General features: G+C 40.4%; 1 protein-coding gene and 1 long non-coding RNA gene across 4 annotated transcripts in view; one reads left to right on the top strand and one right to left on the bottom strand.

Moving 5' to 3' along the window:
- CRB1 (crumbs cell polarity complex component 1) overlaps positions 1 to 15,358 on the bottom strand; it is a 102,538-nt gene that overhangs the window by 84,130 nt on the left and 3,050 nt on the right. The window lies entirely within an intron of this gene.
- On the top strand, positions 1,531 to 15,326 carry LOC137860080 (uncharacterized). Of its 2 annotated transcripts, none has more exons than XR_011098735.1 (4): positions 1,531 to 1,896; positions 2,103 to 2,197; positions 3,210 to 3,364; positions 5,608 to 5,831. It is a non-coding gene; the product is annotated as an uncharacterized lncRNA (long non-coding RNA). The 2 variants fall into 2 exon arrangements; XR_011098734.1 differs by lacking the exon at positions 5,608 to 5,831 and adding an exon at positions 15,035 to 15,326 and having other exon boundaries at positions 1,532 to 1,896.

The raw sequence follows: 15,358 nt of genomic DNA, 5'->3' as shown, positions 1-15,358 counted from the left end.
TCCCCTCTGCCATTAGGGCTTTCTCTGAAACCTTTGTGAGGTGTTTATTGTAGAGGTGTGGAAAAACAAGATTCACCAGTGTCAGGGAGCCCGGGAGCCTTCTGTGGGGAACAGTAAGGAATAATTCCTCTCTCATTAGAGGAGTATCACTAAAAGGCAAATCGTTTCAATAAGCCTTATGAGGGGGTGTGTTTTAGCATAAAAAACTCCTGCCACTAGGGCATTAAATACCTGTTATAAATGAATAATACCCAGCAAGCCTTCATCAAAATTAGAGCAGCAAGGCTTTTGTTAGTGAAAGGATATAAAATTTTAAACCTTGACTAAACACTATATAGTAGCAATCAGTATAGTGCTGTCATTTTTTGGGGGGGAAGTTTTTTACTTTCTCTGTTCATAATCTCCTTTAATTCCTCTATTTTATTTATGTAAGTGACAGGTCTGACTCCTCTCTTTCCTTTCCAAATTCCCTTTCCTACCGCAGATCTTTTCCAGGCATTCCTCTTCTCTTCCTCTGAGACCCGAGCCAAAGCAGACTGGGGTTTGCCAGGCAGCAGTGGGAAGTTACAGGAACGTGGTGGAAGTGACTGCAGTAGCTGTAGCCCCAAGACACAGGGTCACCAGGCACCAGCCTGGCAGCGTAACCCAGATGCCTCCAGAGCTGTGCTGAAATGCTCACGCAGTGACAGGGGAGCCTTGTGTCACACAAATACTCTCACAGGACGCAGGGAGAAAGAATATTGTATTTTGGGTGCAGAGCCCTTTCTCACAGTGACACCCATCCTGACTTACCAGTACAGACATTATAGGGCAGGATCCTGCCCCTACTTTGTATTAAATTATGCTATAAATTTTGTATTAAATTATGCTAATAAATGAGATCTGTGTAACAATAAAGGGCTGACCAGAAAAAAATAAAAAAGAAAGATTTGATGGCAATAATAAATATATGATAAATATCTAATGATTGTCTCACTGGGGGTCTTTTGGCCGAGAGCTCCACGATGGAGCTTGTTTGATGATCCCAAAGGGCACCACGCAACGTACTGTGCTGAGAGGCTGCAGAACAGATTGGGAAGCAATTTGCGGTACTTAGCACCTGGGGATTCTCAAAAGACATTTTCTCTTAGGATCACATTTCCTTTGATTGTTGGGATTATTAATTATGGAGATTCTTGGACAGAACAAGGCACTACCACTGTGTCCCTAAAACAGTGTCTCATTTAAAAGGAACAAAATATGTTTGAACATATGAAATTAGCTACAAAATTGATGGCAACTGTGGCAAATAGCAATAAACTGATGAACATCCATTTGTAGTTGTGCATGCCCAGTTTCCTCTCAGTATTGTATGTCCATAATTACATATTTTGATTTATTTTTGTCATCTATTATCAACATAAATTACATTTGTTGACTAGGAGAGGTTTATTTCTGTATATTCTGTTGTAGCAAGAAATTTTTACTAACATTTTCTTCGCTTTGCTGTGATAAATACACCTGCTTAGATGCACGAATCACTATATTTTCCATGTACAGCATGTATGGCTTACATTTGAGAAACCAAAACATTAACTTTATCAGCAACCTGGGGCAGATACCTGTTGGGGCAGCTACGCAGAGCCAGCTGCAGGTCAGTCAGCAGATTACAAATTAGCACTTTTGCTCCCTTGCCCCTCCTTGCCTCATTAGGGTGCTAATGGGGTGGGTGGTGGGAGGTGGCTGAGGTTTCTTGTAGCTCTGGAGCCTGAGCCTCTATCTGGTTATTCAGGCATCCATTGGCAGGCTAGTCCTGCAGTTTGGGAGGTTTTAGCGAAGAACCTGTGCTCTGTAAGAAGTTAGTGCCCAGCTGCCAGCTCTACTGTCCTGAGCACTGAGGCAGCCAGCCCTACACAGGTATTGGCTCTACACAGAGCTACTTGTTCACCTGGATCACGAGGCACAGGGCTTTTCTGAGGGAGGCCTGGGGCTCTGCAGCAAAGGGAACCAAACTTCAGACTGCATCCCCTCCCTAGCTACCTTGAGGGCAAGATAGCAAACTGCAGTAATGGAGCAGGAGAGCTATGCTCGTCCTGGAGAACTCATGCTTGTCTGACCCCCAGGAACCGCTGCGTGTTGCCTGCCGGGCGATGCAGTCTGCCCTGCTGATGGGCTCTGCTCTCCTTTGTGGTGGATGTGCTTTCACAGGGCTTTTCAGGTAAGATGTGGGCCGTAGGCAAGTATCATATAGTTCTATAAAGGAATTGTTGTATTACCTAGGTGTTAAGTACTAAGACTTCTGGATTAGTATCAAAGCTGTCTATATGCAGAGATTTCTTGTGCGTTTGTGTGGGGAATAATGTGATTCCTCATGATCAGAATTCTTATTCAAATTGGTGTGTTTCAGCCATTTGACAAAATAACTAAAGCTTGACTTGTCAAAAACATATGTGGTCTCTAAGCACTTCATTGTGTCTGTAACCACCCAAAAAAACAGTTAAGAAATTGGTCACCATGAGCTTCACTAAAAATGTGACCGAGATCCTGAGAGTAGCTCCAGATTTCCAGGTTTGGCTCTATTCTTTACCTGCTAGCTTATTGACATCGGTGAATTTCCTGAAATCTGTTGTCCTAGCTATTGTACAAACAGAACTAAAAGTTTGTTCTCACCTTCTTAACGTGCCTGAGATTTTCAGTATTTTGACAATTTTTCAAATGGTCGGTCTTTTCTGTGTGTTTATTGCTCTCTGGCATCTAAAAGATGCCAAATGCTAATGTTTTTACATTTGGAGTTGCTATAATGACCTGATTTTATTTCTAAGTGCCTGGCTAAGCAATGCCTTCCAGGAGTGTTGAGGGCTTTATCTGCATGTACAAGTGATGCTGATGCACTGGATACCAAGTTTCTTTCAGACTTGTACATCTGTCCTTCAATACTTTCTTCTCCCTTTTCTTTGAGCAGATTCTTTGAGCAGAGTTTCACTAAATGTAGTTTGCTTTGTTTTCCCCCTCTCCTAGACTATTTGGTATGTAAAACTTCCTAAAGTTACATCACATGTGCTGATTTTTTGGCCTCCTACCACAACATTGAACGATTGTTAGATTGACGGATAGGCAATACTCTCTTTCTAGGCTACTTCTATAAGTTGTGTTTTATCATTAGCAAAGGGCAGTAACACTCCAGCCACTCTTTTTCCTTTTTCATCTTTTTTTTCCTGGCTGCCCTGAAGAGGACTGCAGATTACTTGCTGAGGAGTTCCTCAAGTCAACACCTCATACTATTCTAGCAGGCTGCGTGCCCCAGGAGGTGAGCTGATGTTGCTTTCATAAAGGACCTGAATTCAGAGCAATGAGAGTGGCTGTCACTTCAACATCTGAATGTCAGGTACAGAATCCACAACTGCCAACAGAGTTCTTTGAGCTGTTTTTATGCCAGCCTTGGCTGAAGCTTTCATAAAGCAGATTTTATTAAACTCTGCTTGGAATCTGATTTTAAAAAAGCAAGATCTTATTTTTGCTAGTATACAATTCTTTACAGTTCCCTAACAATTTTCATAACAATTTCCTTCTCTGCATTGCCCTGGCTGCTTGCTACAGTGATTGAGTCTTTGGAAATGTCAGAACAATGTCAAGATGATGTGAAGACAGTGTCAAGGCAAATATATAAGGGTGATGCTTTGAAGTAGGGAAAGAGGAAATGTCAGTACTCAGTGCTCCATAGAGAAAATATTTCTATGATAAAATCATTGTCACCATAGGCAGGAGAGAAGAAAGTGGGGATATCTAGGTTATTGCGTGAACATGTCTGGGTGACAACTTGGAGTTTGACTGAAAAAAAAAAACAATTTGCAAGGGCGCTTTTCCTACCTAAATCCAGTCCCATATTTTCTAGACTGTTCCCTATCAATTGGACACCATTCTGATTTAAGCTTCTAGTTTATAACAAGAAAGCTTTCTCAAAAGTCAAAGAACAGGGATTCAAAAAGGCTCTTGCAGAGTGAGGTGCAGCTCACTTTTAGAATAGTTTCCAGGTTTTAAAATGAAGCACTGATCTCGCAGTGAGTCAGTCTATGATTATTTTTTTTTCTTTATGCATGTGTATGGTGCTTTTTCTCATTTCAGCTCTGGAGGGAAAAAAACGCTTTTAGTGATTTCTGAATGTCTTTATAAATCCCACTGAAGAGCTTTTTTTTTTTACATTACCATAAGCCTCTCAAAATGCTTCGCAGGTAGTATTTTCAGATATGAGAATTGGGAGTGTGCTATTTAAAGGTGAAACTGCTAAGTATTTCCTAAATATCTCACTTACATATTTATTATTATTTTATTATTTGTAAGGAAGAAGGTTGAATAGTTAGCAGGTTTTGTGACCTGTTGCTTATGAAATAACTGAAAGTAACCATTTAAAACACTTGATAGTTTAATGTCATCCTATTCCTGTATTATGTCTATTTGCTGTGTATGACCACGCTAAATCTAAAAGCATCAAACTTGGGTGATGTTTTTAAGGTGAACTGCAAATTTTGTCCATAGCTGCAGCAGCAGTGCTCTAAGTAAGCTGCTTAAACTTATTGTAGCCTAAGTCATACATTTCTGAATGTTGAGTTTCCCCCTCGCCTGGACTTCTTGTTAACCTGAAAATAATCTGCCATTTTGAGTCGAGTATCAGCTGGAGAGGAGTGCCTCAGATGCCTCCTCCCATTAGTGTTCATACCTCAGCCATTGTGTGCCTCCTGAAATTGCTGCATCTCACCAGTCTTCAGAAAGGGAAGTCTGTAGGATGGCGTGTAAGTGACTACAGAGGGTGCATTGATCCCTTCCTAAAAGAAGGCCAGGAGTCATTACAAAACTGGAGAAGTGTCTCCCTTCCTATGTAAGTGTGTATATATATACGCATGTGTTTATAACATATGAAGTGAGAAATGTAAGGTCTAAATTTAGTAGCTCAAACATGGAACAGGGAGATAATTTTGGATTGTATTCACAACTCTCCCACTGAATGAGAGGTATTCACCTCACCCTTCTCGAACTCAGGATTCTCACCTGTAAAACTGAGATGCTACCTACTTACAGACTGACATTCAATCTAGTTATGTAAAAACAAATTCTTCTTGAGGGGAAAAAAATGAAGATGCTTTTATGGGAAAAAATCTGCGTATTTGCAAGGAGAAGAAATAATCCAAAAAGAGCCTATTCTTCTACACTTGCATGGCTCTTTTTGGATTTTAGCACATTCACAACTTTAACAATAACTTGAAAGTCAGTAAAATTCTTTGAGAGAGACTAGAATTAAACTCAATATTTAGCTGTAAGTGCTGGAAGGACAAATGAGTTTTACAGGGTGAAACACCAGTCTGACCTTGAACATGAAAGCAAAGCCCTCACTATTAGCACAGGAAAATGTTAGATTCAAAGACTTCACTTGAGAAGCAGAACTAATTAGAGAAGATTAACAGAAATGAGGCATGTAATAGCTGGAATAGGGCATGACTGCAGTATGAAAAGCTGAATCACTGGACCTCTCATCAAGGTCAAGATCTTAAAAACACTCAAATTTTTTTAAAAGGCAAGTGGCGAGTTTTGCAGATGTTCCTGGGGCAGCTGAGTATTCATTACTTTGTTCTGCAGGAGCTTTCCCTGTCTTGAGACTGTCAGCCTTGATGTCAGGATACATTTCTGAACTGGGGGGGACTGTGTTTGCATTCGTACTACTCTGCAGGGGGACTGAAGAGGTATTGTACCAAGTCTGTACTAAAGTGGTAATGGAGTCGAGATCCTGAATTTTTGTATGGAGCTAGTAACTGTTTTTTCTTGCACTTTTTTTTTTTTTTTTTTCAAATGTAGTCTGAAATATACTTCAGAATCTTCTTTCCCATCTTATATTCCATCCCCCACTTTTTCTGTCACTAACCAGCTTCCTGCAAGCTCTCATGATCTCTTTGTTACTGAATGTTAATAGATGTTCCAGGGTCTGTTGGACGGCTTTTCTGATATAGGCCCTGAAGTAACTGCTATACCAGCACCACAGTAATGGCCTCATCTCAGCTTGAAGTGGCTCACAGGAAAGAATCACGGAACAGATGAGGCTGGAGGGGGCTCCTGGAGGTGATCCAGTCCAACTCACTTGCTCAAAGCAGTGTCAACTAGGGCAGAAAGCTTAGCACCTATTACCGATGGTATAGTTATAATATCATAACTGTCCATAATGATTTCCTTAAAAATCACCTATATCCTAGAAACCCGGCTCACTGTAAGCATGTGTAACCTCGTGCCTATGGTTAACAGAAGTGCTGGTGCTCATCGGTGACCGCAGAAAAGACGCAGTCACCCGTGATGACCCAACATTCATTGGGCTGATTCAGGGCCATGGTGTAAAAGATGTGCAAGGCTAAAAGAAGACAGGAAAATCAGTCTCTGTTATCCAAGTGTTTGTAGTTATGTTAATAAAAGTAAGAAGAGGCTTCCTCTGTCCGTAGGAAGGTGACACTGAGTTATGCCTCTCACTGAGGCATAACTAAATAGCATTGACAGATCATCATGTGGCTTTCTGCTAGAGCAGTATATTTCTATGCAAGCCTGAAGAAATAAAGATACAATTCAGAATGCAAAAGTTCCTAACTGGTTGCTGTGTATGCTATACAGAAATTCCTGTGAAGTCTAATTGTTTTCCATTTGGTTTTAGTAGTAATGAAGATTACTAAAAGCTTAATTTAAGAGCTTAGATACAATGAGCAGAGAGCAACGTTGCCAGCCACAAAAATTCTTTAGTGAAGATTAATGTGTGTAGTCCTATTTCTGATTCATTGAGTATCTCAAAGAACATCATTATCCATCTACTTGAAAAGAAGCCACTCCTGATTGCAACCACAAATTTCCTATTATGTAAAGAAAAGCCATGCTGGTCCGAACTGGACAGCACAGCAGCATCTTCACTGAAACCAGTGGACTCTTAAAGGTGAACCAGATTAAGTAAAACTGAAATCAGCTCTGTTGAATGCTATCCATGGAATATTGGAAGTATCTACAGTATACGGATCACTTACTGCAGCAAAACAATTGGGAGCTGGGGGATGCATGAGGTCCACTCTGGGCAGTTTTCATAAATCATTGGACTGTGAGAATGCTTACAGAGATCTTCAAGAACGGGAAATGTCTGTATGAATTTGAGTAAACGTGCGTTTTCCCCCAACAAAGTACAGTATCTGAAGGAGCTCTTATGGTTTTCAGGCCAGAACATAACTACAGTGATACATCTGTTTTTGTTCTGCTATGTGTGCAGAACTGCAGCCTTTTCCTTCTTTCCATTGCTTGTTGTGTTATTAGGGTGGTCTGCCGGAAAGATTCCCCAGAGGTGTTTAGTGTCAATCTTTTCTGCTGTTTAATTGCATTAAGTTTTTCACCTAAATACTGTGTCTTTTCACTTGTCGCTAGCATAGACAATGGCAGAAGTTCTGGGATGTCTACTTGTTCTTCAGTGTTCTTTGGAATCAGTCATTTGAATGCAGAAATAGCAATTGATTTTAGCCACCTTGCTCTTCTTGCACTTTGCCATGAGCTCCAGAATGCCTGGATGTTAGACTAAATTGAATCAGACATTTAAGACATGCTCAAGAGAGAACAGTACAGATAGTTCTTGTTACATCAAGCAGAGGGCGTTTTTACACAGATAGAGGCTTGCAAAACGTTCAGTACCATTAGTGAATAAAGACATACAAATGTCAGCAGTCTTTAATGTGAGAGAAAGAATGCGTTTAGATAGAAAGTTTGAATTGGCGAGTCCTACAAAATGTTGTCCAGATTTACTTTTTGCCAATGTATTGTAGAGGCAACTATTTTGTTTCTGCTCTCGTGAGTTTCTGTTCTGCTCCAAATAAGTATGTGAGTAGACAACAAAGAGTTTTGGTTTATCATTCCCACCAACACATTCTTCTTATTTTCCTATGTTTGAGGATAGCTTTACTTTTAACTTTCTTTTAACTATGGTTTTGTAGGCTGAATTGGGACAGAGCCTACAAGGGCCATATGCATCATCTTTCCATTCAATATTTCTAATGTGATTTCTGATATATCGATGCCATTCTCTGGCTTCTTCCCTCGCTGTCATTGCTATCCTGTTATGCAACCTTTGTTTTCTTAGCTTAAGAGACTTGGTGCATCTTCTCTCTGTACAATATACATTAGGCTGTCAAAGGAAGGTAAGGGGCTGCTGGAGAAGAGCAGCTACAGTTTGGGCTGCTGTACACTGTATCAGACCTCAGCAGTGTTTTTGCCCATCTCAAAGCTCTTGGAGTCAGCAGACTCAAAGAGGAACTGCATGCTACATGGCCTGCAGACTCCATATCTTGGCCACTGCAACTGAATTACATCTTCTGTGGCACGTAATCAACACTTCCAGAACTGTGCATGTAATCCTGAGCTCCACTTTCCTCTTCCACCCCACCAAAATGGGACCATCAGTGGATTGTTATGCGATATTTAGCACTGCATTTCAGAGAAACCCTGGAAAAATGCCTACATAAATAACAAGATGTACATGGGTAGGTACAGACAGAACTCCTTGTTCATGCTTTGAGCCAGCTTTAATCCAGGTGCCATTCAGCTGTGTTAACGTGACCCAGAGCCTCAGCTAATGTGTTCTGCAAGAGCTCATGCTGAGAGATTCGGCACAGTGCTAACACAGCTGCACCATTGCTGCACCAGACCTGGCTGATGTCCAAGCAGCAGCATGGTGATGTGCATAACTCCAGATGTGCTCTGAGGTTCAGTTTCCAGCTTTTAGGAGGTTGGTGAGTTATACCCCAGACTTTTTGCTGATAACAGACCCTGCTTTCTTTTTTCTGCAGCATGGGCACTTAACTTTGTTCAGGTTCATGGGTGGTTAGCCACAGCAAGGGCAGTACTTGGCTGCTTAAGCACCTCTGAGTTGTCACAAAGCTTAGCAAGACACACTTGAAGCTATTGCTGCATGCAGATGTTTTCTCAAGGCTACATTATTACAGTGAGAGTTTTGGATTCTCTACTGTGATTAATTCATCAGTGCAGGTTACTTAAATTACAGTTGCTTGCAGCCTCGCAGGCTGATGACTGTCTATCTTTCTATGTCCTTGCTCTGACTCCCTGCCAAATGATGTTGTTTTCAATGTCTTCTAGCTCACAGTGAAAGAAAGGAGGTAAAGTGTTACAGTCAAATTCTGGGCCCTCCTTGTGGAACAAAGAGCTAATGAAGTGCTCTACCATCCCTGCTAGAAACTCCAACAAGGGAGAACAAGAGCTGTCGAGGGAAGAGTGTGACCAATGTATGCTGCCTTTTGTCTCCTCCTGTAGCTCTCTGGGCAGCCTGAATCTGAATTAGAGCAGCTCTGAGCTTAACTACTTCAGTGAGCAGACAGCCTTTGGTATTACCACAATGCAGGAACACGATGGTACCTCTCAGAAACCAGAGGCAAAGGAAATCTCAAGCCATCGTGTCCGTGGTTGCATGCATGGGCTGGGTTGGTTAGTGTGCTTGCCCAAAGCCTTGCTCTCAGGCACTGTGAGCGCACTGTGAATGAATGCATCTTGTTTTCAGACTCTGACTAATGCAATTAAAGATGCTTTGTCTGTCCCTTTATTCCAGGAAAGGTTAAGGGAATAGGATTCCAGTACGCTCAGCCTTGGGAAGGGAGGCAAGAGCAGAAAGAAGCAAGGAGCTTCTCCCCTTAGCATCCACCCAGGCCACAATTATTCAAGCACAGTACTTCCCAGCAGAGAAGACCGTACCAGGCAAGTGCCCTGCCTGGGCTCTGCCTCTGAGCCTTAGCTGCTGGAGCGGGGACATTACGCACAGTGGGTTAGCAGCCCCAGCCCATGCCCCTTTTCTACCCACAGAATTATTTAGCCCTAGAAATATTTTGATTTCTGTCCACGTTGATGAGATTTCAGGCAGGCAGGCACTGCCCTAGCCCTGAAGTTGCAGCAGCAGCAGCTGCAGGCTTGCTTTGTTGATGCCTGGAGAGCATCGTGCTGCTGCAGCCCGAAGGAGCCCTTTGGAGCTTGAGTGGCAGCTGCGTGGAGCATGTCACCGCCTGCCAGGCTGCCCACAGAGAAGCCTTGTCTATTGTCGTTTTTGTCAAAAGGCAGAAGCAAATTTTCTGTTGACCCATTTTATGGGTGACTAAAATATAATCAATATAAAGTAAACAGAAGAATCTCATTGGGAAAAGGCTTAGCTGGGTGTTTCACTGTTTGCTGCTCTGAGAGGGCTTTCATGTGCCACTCTGTGAGTGGCTGAAAACAGTGAGGACTGATTGAAACACGTTAGTCTTGGAAAAACAACAAATTAATCTGTAATATCAATCTAGAAAGTAATACGCATCACTTATCTGTTTGCTACCTACTGCCTGTGACTCTAGATGAGTCAATTAGGTTTAGAGGCTTCCTGTAGAAAATGTAAATATCAGGGCCTTTCTTCCCTTTTTGGGCCACCATCGAGTAAAAGGAATAATCAGTGTTGCTTAGAGATTGTCTAAACAGCTTTTTTTTTTTTTTTTGCTTTTAATGCTGAGATGTGAATTATAAAGAAAACAAGCATCATTGAGAGGTTTGTCAACTGCAACCCCCTGTAGCAGGATCAAAGGCACTTAGGCTGCTGTTGCTCAAAGTTATTTATAAGAAGGAATATGTTGTATATTAAGTGTTGAGGGGAATGGACTAATGCATGTTGCTTGGTAGTTGGCACTTATATATATATATTTTAAACCTTGGCATTTTTTAAATGTGAGTTTATTGTCATAAAAAGTTAAGCTTCTCCTAGATGAACATCAGGGTGAAGAATTGTAGAATAATTTAATCGTTATTTGTTGTAGTATGTCAGGAAAGATAAAGTTGAAAGAGTTTTCTAGGACTTTTTGTGGTATCTCTTTTGCTGCAGTAGGTTCCTGTCTTGCACTGTGCTTTTATGGGAAGTTGGCTGTAAAATTTAGGCTCAGCAGGCAACCCATTTTTTACTTTTCTTCAGCCCTTTTACTATGAAAATGATATTATTAATTATCCATTTTTACTATTTCCTTGCATTGTACTGCCAATATACTTCAATTATAAGTTTAAAAAAAAAAAAAAAAAGTGATTTGACTCCAAAATCTGGTAGTCAAACTATGGCTATGTATACAATCAAGACATGATTTCTAGCATGGGGGCTGTCTATCCCTATAGGAATGAGTGCCTTCAATAGCATAATAATAAATGCTCATGTAAGTACCAGAGCATCGAGTGGATGCTTGGTATCTCAAAGAATGAGCATAAACTATTTTCTAGCTGAAATGTAGACAGCGTAGTTGATCGTGCACCAAACGGGGCTGGGTGCCTGGCTGCCTTTGTTTTGAGCAGCAGATAATCCCCAGCTGTGGTGCCATCTGCTTGCCTCGACCAGGAGCTGTGCCCTGACTGCCCCCAGCCCCAGTGCGGGCCGGGACCCCTGCATCTCCATCACCTGAGGTCTCCACAGGTACCCCATAGGTGGTGGTGCTGGCTGCCCTCTGACTGTGTAACACCAGCTGTGAAACAGCAGTCTGGGCATGCTCTAGCAGTTATTTATCTCATCTGTTCATTAAAATGTTCTGATTTAGAGATTTGATTAGCCTGCAATTGGGAAAGTTCACTTCAGTCTTGCCTGCTGCATGTGGAATTTACGGCATGCAACTGTTGGCATGGTTTTTCTTGATTGCCGTTCCCTTTTAGGTAGGAAAGACTGTAATCACGTCCTCCCCCAGGCTTCTCTCCTGTGACCCTTTCTCATAGGTCACATCTCTTTAAATGTATTCCTATTTCTTCTGTCCCTCTTCAGCATTTCCCTAATTGCCTTTCTCACAAAATGGGATATCGTCTGTACTGAAGAGTGCACTGATGTCTTACATGTATTAACAGAAAAGTACTTGCCTTTTTGTATAGCTCCTCGATAGGGGCATATTTAATTTGGCCATCTATGTATGCCTGCTATGAACTGGTCTGTTTCTTCCGACAATTCAGTTTTGTAGTATTTTGAAGGAACTAATATCACTGCAGATATACAGAAGTTTATGAAGTCTAACAAAAATTAACAACTCCAGATTCCTGTCTTGCAGCTCTGTTAACTGAGACAAGGTTACAAGGAGGGAAGAAAGAACCCATGCTTGCCAGAAATGCACACTTTAATCCAAAAACTGTCAAAATTATGTTCAGTACTTGCACTGGCAAGAAAAAAAGTGCTTTTACACTGATGTTGGCCCAGTCTGACTTCTGGTGAGATAAAAGATAAGTCAGCAGAGCTGTGCTCTGGCTGGGGCTAAAACCGGGCACCATGGCAGTAGAGCTTTGCTCAGGTGGCCACCAAGGATCTTTCTGCTTCCTGTAGGTGGGTTCTGCCCCGCTGCAGAACTAGAAGTGCATCACTAACTCCTCTCAGTCTGCATAACAGATCTGCTCTAATGTGTCTGCAGTAAATTTATGAAATGGGTATGGAGAGCCCTAAACACTTATGGACAAATTTTTAAAAGAGAGAGAGGGGGAAAAAAAAAAAAAAAAAAAAAAACAACAACAAAAAAAACAACACCAGAGCCATTCTTAATGAACTTTCCAAATTGTTTGTTTGTTTGTTTGTTTTTTTAAAATAAAAAAAGGAAACAAAGGCCACCAAATCCACCCGATGCACCTGTGACTAGCTAGATATAGTTTTAAGCTTTGGATGGACACATCTTTGAATGGCTTATGTGTATATTAAAAACAAATTCAATACAAACGTGGTTGGGATGTTCTTAATGTCACTTTTATGCAAGTGGAACAAGATTGACCAAGTTACTTCCTTGTTCAAAAATTATAGGGCTACTACACTACCTTCTCAGGATTTTGTTTGACTCCAGAGACAGAGGTGTGATCTGTAATGAGATACATGAATGAAAAGAGGAAAAACCAAAACCTTGTAATTGGGTCAGGAAGTTGTTGCTTTAATCTCTTTTAGGATGATGGCAAGCATCTGAAAAACATTTCATTTTTGATACAGTATGGGTGCAATATAGAGCAATGAGGACAGAGGGAAAAGCCTCTGGCTCCTGGTGCTTGTGCCCTAGCATTGGGGGTGGCTGCAGCCTGTGCTCCTCAGCAAGCTAATGAAGGGCTGCCTCTGCTATGAATGTGTCAGATGGTCATCTGAACAGTGCTCTGCTAGGAAGCTACTTGCATCCTCTGAGTGTGTGTGAGGGATGGGCAGTATGAGCAAAACCACAAATCTCGTTATAGGTAGAGCTTTATTTCTAAAACAGTAATTAAGCATTAATTAGAAGTTCAGTAATGGGAGTAGTTGCAGGAAACTAAAAGAGCTTCTCCACAGGGAAAAATTGCATAGCCTCAGTGTCTCAGAGGGGCAGAAAAGGGGTGCAAATAAAGCTTGGATATTTTGTGCACGATGATAGCAATCTCAAAGGAAATTCCATTCCTAATTTATAAACATTTGGGGGAATAATTACAAAATCAATAGGGATTTTCTCAACTCAGCTGAAAGGTCATAAAGTCACTTGAAAGGTTAAAAAATTATATATAGCTTTGAAATTACTTTTGCCAAAAGAAAAACATGATAATGCTGCATTATGGATAGATTACCCATTAAAAAAGTTTGTTGAAAACAGAAATATAACAGGAAAATACATCTTGTTGCAAACTGGATTAAGATTAAAAAAAATGTGAACGTGCACTTCACCCTAGACAGAATCACCTCCAAAATCAATGCTTAAATTATACCTCTGTTTGTCATAATTCCCCCCGCTTTTTTTTTTTTTTTTTTTTTTTTTTTTTTTTTTTTTTTTTTTTTAAGGCAACTTTCTTCCCAGAGCTATATGCTGGAAAATGCTGTTAGACAAGTATTATTTATCAATGCTGTTCTGGATTTGGGATTTGCTTCCTGTCAACTGTCACATCTAATGATTCACGGTCTCTTCTCATGCAGAACTGACTCTCTGCATCCACCACAGATTAATTTTCCATAGTTTTAGTGTATTTTTTGGAAACAAATTGTTTGCAATTAATGCAGCATATAAACCCAATTTATATCGAGGGCTTACACACAGAGCTACAACAATCAAAACCATGAGCACCATCTTCACATTAAGGGAACTGGAAAACCTACTTCACTTATAGGGTTTTCTATGATGGTTGTTTTAGATATCACCTCAAAGTCAAGTCTTTCCAGGTATTGCATTAAGCAATACACCATGAAAAGTGGTGTATTCCAGGAAGACAAGTCATCCACTAAAAGATTCTTTAACCAATTTTCTCAGAGATAAAAGTAGCCTTGTAGTGTTCTGTAAGAGTTGACCTTTAAATTCTTTTAAATCTGTAATTTTAAAGAGTTAAACTTTTCTTTAAAGAGTTCATTCTTTAAAGCTGTCCATTACTTCCTTAACAAATCTGGTTTATTGATTGTCACAAATGAATACAAACAACAGCTGAGAAAAGAGGTAAAACGGAATCCGTTCTATGGCACATCAGGCAGCAGGAATTCTATCTGGTACAATTTCACTTCCCAGAAGCAAACAAAGTAAACTTTAAGACTGCCAAAATCCATTATCTTTAACATACCAATAAATGGTAATCTTGGTGATACAGTAAAAGTTGGGCTAGTGTTTCAGTAGAGCAATTCTGCATCACAATTTAATTCTTCCTTTTGTCCTAATTATATAAAATATCTGACATTGATTTCTACTGTTCTTCAATACCATTGTGATTGAGGTCTCACATTTCCCTTGAAACACCAACTAAAAGTGCATTTTTAATTGTTCCACCATCCTTAAGATCCAAGAAAACCAGTGTCCCTAATAGAACAGTTTTTGCAGCAAGAAACTGATTACTGCCCACATCAGCTAATCAATTCTATTTGCTCATCTCTTGGGGTGTATTTGGCACAGGTGACAGTCATAAAAGCCTACATCCAGATCTGAGTTAAATATTGGATTTTAAGAGAACCATGCATCCTTCAAACTTCTACTACAATAAAACAGGAACAAGTAACGCCAAAATCTTTTTTTTTTTTTTTTCTTAACATGTTTCCTAGGACATAGTTCCCTCTGTTTCTGATAATGTCACTTGGAGGAATGGATTTGGAAACAGAACTTTGCAGGGGTGGAACTATAGATAATCTTTTTTTTTTTTTTTTTTTTTTTTAATTATCAAGTGCATGCATTTATGAGCATCTATGCTTGTATTTGTGCAGGTGTTGGGCCCCTGGTAGAGTATACTAAAATGCTTTTTGAAGCATAATTACACTCAGAACTATATAATTAGAATTAAAGTTAAAAATAAAAATAAAAGTATTGTTTGTTGGAAGTGTTGTTTTTGTAATTTACAGGCTGTAATCCTGTCACTGTACAGTCTGATG

The sequence above is a fragment of the Anas acuta genome, chromosome 8, assembly GCF_963932015.1.
Source record: "Anas acuta chromosome 8, bAnaAcu1.1, whole genome shotgun sequence".
In the NCBI taxonomy this organism is placed as follows: domain Eukaryota; kingdom Metazoa; phylum Chordata; class Aves; order Anseriformes; family Anatidae; genus Anas; species Anas acuta.
This window is presented reverse-complemented; position numbering and strand designations above follow the sequence as displayed.